We start from the raw sequence: 4,786 nt of genomic DNA, 5'->3' as shown, positions 1-4,786 counted from the left end.
GTATGAGGGGCCGTACAAGCCATAATTCCTTCTGGCACTCTCACACACTTATATTCTCCTTTCACATACATACATTTCTACTCTCACACACTTACATTCTTCATTCACATACATACATTTCTTCTCTCACACGCTTACATTCTCCTTACACATGCATACATTTCTACTCTCTCACACACACATACATTCTCCTTTCACATACATATATTTTTGCTTTCACACACTTACATATATAAGCGCCTAAGGTTTTTTTTTTTTTTTTCACTTAATGGAGGAAGTGAATAAATTGGGAGGTTGCAAGTTAGGGCCAGCGATATCTTTATATTATTTCCATAACTCAAGATTTAGACTCATTGCGGTTTATTTATTTAGATTTTTATTTATTTTTTATTTTTTTCAATATCTTGCAATGCCAGCATATCTGACAGTAATCAAAATCGACCAGGTTAAAAACAGCGCGGGCAGGTTATTCCTGACAGGATGCAATTTGGTAACACAAACGTCGTGATCATCATGATATATTATCTTTAAGACAGATGCACTGAAGACGGACCAAAAAGAGGAGAGAATAGTCGCGCAAGCAGAGAAAATACTGTACCAGACAGAACAAATTCATTGAAATACTGAAAGAAAACCATAATTATGAAATTAGGGTGGAGTGAATATGGATGTATTTCTGAGGAGAAATGACTGTCTTCCGAAAAGTTTCGATGGCATTTTCTTTTTTCATCTTACCGTCGTTAAATACACATTAAAGGAGTGTTAATTAGCGCTAGTGTTCTATAAGCGCCACCTGCTGTCAGAGATTGAGTTTGCATTTTATATATATATATATAAAATTAAGGTAATAAAACTAATAATAATAAAGAATAGTAATAAAATATTCATTTGTTTTGTGCAGTTGCTTGCATATATTTTTGGTTGCTTGTTTGTTTGTTCAAGGTTAGTTTGGCCAGTAACAGAGCAAAATAAACATTTAATAAATGTAAAAAAATTAATTAATAATAATAATAAAAGTAATAAGAACTAAATAAATTGGCAACGAGTATGGGAATCGGCTCACTTGATTGTAAAATAAATAAATAAAATCGGAAATTGGAATACGTCACAAAAAATCCTGATCAGTGCATCCTTAATGTTAATAGAGTTAGACCTACCTGAAAGACCTGAAAAAGCATGGTTCATTTCAGTTTTATCGTTGAACTATTGTACTTATTTGTGCAAAATGGTTATTATTTATTACAATACAATGTTACAGTCACAATGAAAACAATAAGTCTTATTTATTGATTGATTGATTGTGAAAAGTATGAGCATGTACAGTACTCAATTCTTAGTTGGGGCTCCTTTTGTCTGGAATTACTGCAGCAATGCGGCGTGGCATGGAGTCGATCAGTCTGTGGCACTGCACAGGTGTTATGAGAGCCCAGGTTGCTCTGATAGTGGCCTTCAGCTCTTCTGCATTCTTGGGTCTGGCATATCGCATCTTCCTCTTCCCAATACCCCAGAGATTTTCTATGGGGTCAAGGTCAAGTGAGTTTGCTAGCCAATTAAGAACAGGGATACCATGGTCCTTAAACCAGGTACTGGTAGATTTGGCACTATGTGCAGGTGGCAAGTCCTGTTGGAAAAAGAAATCTGCATCTCCATAAAGTTGGTCAGCAGCAGGAAGCATGAAGTGCTCTAAAACTTCCTGGTATACGGCTGTGTTGACCTTGGACCTCAGAAAACACAGTGGACCAACACCAGTGGATGACATGGCACCCCAAACCATCACTGACTGTGGAAACTTTACACTGGACCTTAAGCAATGTGGATTTTGTGCCTCTCCTCTCTTCCTCCAGACTCTGGGACCCTGATTTCCAAAGGGAATGCAAAATTTACTTTAATCAGAGAACATAACTTGGGACCACTCAGCAGCAGTCAAGTCCCTTTTTGTCTTTAGCCCAAGCGAGACACTTCTGACGCTGTCTATTGTTCAAGAGTGGCTTGACACAAGGAATGCGACAGCTGAAACACGTCTTGCATACGTCTGTGCGTAGTGGTTCTTGAAGCACTGACTCCAGCTGTAGTCCATCTCCCCCACATTTTTTGAATGGGTTTTTGTTTCATAATCCTCTCCAGGGTGCGGTTATCCTAATGCTTGTACACTTATTTCTACCACACCTTTTCCTTCCCTTCGCCCTCTATATTAATGTATTTGGACACAGAGCTCTGTGAACAGTCAGCCTCTTTTTGCAATGACCTTTTGTGTCTTGCCCTCCTTCTGCAAGGTGTCAATGGTCATCTTTTGGGACAACTGTCAAGTCAGCAGTCTTCCCCATGATTGTGTAGCCTACAGAACTAGACTGAGAGACCATTTAAAGGCATTGCAGGTGTTTTGAGTTAATTAGCTGATTAGAGTGTGGCAGCAGATGTCTTCAATATTGAACCTTTTCACAATATTCAAATTTTCTTTCTGAGATACTGAATTTGTGATTTTTCTTTAGTTGTCAGTTATAATCATCAAAATGAAAAGAAAAAAAAAAACATTTGCAATATATTTATGTCTGTGTGTAATGAATGAATATAATATACAAGTTTCATTTTTTTGAATGGAATTAGGGAAATAAATCAACTTTTTGATGATATCCTAATTATATGACCAGCACCTGTATATTGGCTTTTTATCTTATTGTTTGGTTAGTTTTTTACTGCCTGCACTGTTATGTGTATCTTTTAATTCTATATTTTTTATGTAAAGCGCTTTGAGATGCTACTTTTAAAGGCGCTATATAAAATAAAGCGTATTATTATTATTATTATTATTATTATTATTATTATGAAGAAGAAGAAGAAGAAGAAGAATCTTGTTGCTCCACTGGCATTAACAAAGATATGACTCATTGATCAAAGCAACATGGGCAACTAACATATGCAGTTATCCACAACCTAACCATAAGTTCTACTCTTCTGTGCAGTGGTAATGCCAAAAACTTCAAATATCAAATCTAACTGAACAATAAAGAGTAACAGATGTTCCCTTCACCCAAAAACACATAGAACAACAATTAATTTCAATATTCACACTCCATATCCAGCCACATGCAAAGCATGCTGGAAACTAACAATCAGAGCCAAATGGTGTCTAAATAATTTAACTTAATCTAATAAATTATCTTAAAAATTTCTGTACAAGACTGAACCACAATAAAATATACACACTATTTTTAATTATCACCTTAATTGTTTAAATAAAAATTACAACACCCATAATATTTTTTTTTACAGTGTACAGCACATAACCGTAACATTTTTAGACAACTAAAATAACCAACCTTCACGGAAAGAACTTAAAGTGGTCATATGATGTGAAGAAGATCTGTGAAGTTGCAAAGACTAAAGTCTCAAATCCAAAGAGATACTCTTTATCAAAAAGTTAAGACTCTGCTACCCCCCCCCTAAAACGGCTCGTTCTAACACGCCCCCACTTGTCTATGTCACTATGTGGAAATATTTGCGTAATGCCGCCCAAATGTTCACGCAAAGAAAGAAGCCGTGGTTTCAGTAACACAGTTAGTGTTGAAGCAGTCATGTCAGGGAGATGCTGTGTGTATCTAGGAGAAAGTAAAAGCACTTTATTTGGTCTTCTGAAAGTAGATGCATTTAGGAATCTTTAAGATTACTTACAACAGAACAGCAACGCATTTTATGAACGACCGTTTCGTGAACCTAGGAGAGGAGGTAATTCTGACTTTGCTACAACAATCTGGCGCTTCTGAATCAACTACTGTAAGTATGTTTTGTTATTAGTTTAAGTATTTGCTATAGACTGTTCAAATGAGGGGTTTTGCACGTCGTGTGTGTGTGTATGTGTGTGTGTGAGAGAGAGAGAGAGAGAGAGAGAGAGAGACAGGTTCACTCACAGTGGAGTCAGCTGTCTTAACCGTCCGTGGGTTGTGTATGCAAACACATATGAGCTTCATCACTGTGTCTGTCACACGACTCTGTTCCTCTTTCGGGCTTGAGCTGATGGTGAAATTAAGGACATTATTAACTGTCTTTACATTTATTTTGAAAGATGAAGCTCACGATTATGGAAAGGGGTGTTACATTTCTGGCAAGTGTTTGCGGTGTTCGGCCAATCACAATGCACTGGGTCAATTGGCCAATCAGAGCAGACTGCGCTTGTCGGAAGAAGGGACTTTATAGAAAACGGCTCGTTTGAGAGAGGCTGGGCATAGAGGACCTACAATAATGTACAGTATTTTAAAAATAATGTTTTTTGAACATTAAAAGCTGCAGTCGGTAACTTTTTGGGGGCTCGCGTCTGGCGGAACAACATTGTAGCCGGAGCTACTTCTCTCTGTTACATCTATGGCGAGTCACGCAGGTACTGTGCTACTCTACAGCATTGCCGACCCAACCAGACTAAAATAGTCTGAATATAAACACTTATTATAGGTGTACCCGTAGTGATTCAGGCTAAGACAAAAACACTGTTTGGAAAATGGATTCATGATGTACTCGCTCATTATATACATTTTTTACATTTTCAACACAAAACAACACTGTGGCACAGCCCTGCGCTGATTGGACCAGAAGAGCCGCGAGCGGTGGATTTTGTTTTTATTGGAGAGAAGTAGCTCCGGCTACAATGTTCTTCTGCCAGACGTGAGCCCCAAAAGTTACCGACTGCAGCTTTAAAGCATGTCAACATATTCTGCTACACCAAATACACAAAATAATGAGATTTGAAAAAAGCATCATATGACCCCTTTAATGAAATTGTAACCAATTTATTATG

The sequence above is a fragment of the Cyprinus carpio genome, chromosome A7 (assembly GCF_018340385.1).
Source record: "Cyprinus carpio isolate SPL01 chromosome A7, ASM1834038v1, whole genome shotgun sequence".
NCBI lineage: Eukaryota > Metazoa > Chordata > Actinopteri > Cypriniformes > Cyprinidae > Cyprinus > Cyprinus carpio.
This window is presented reverse-complemented; position numbering follows the sequence as displayed.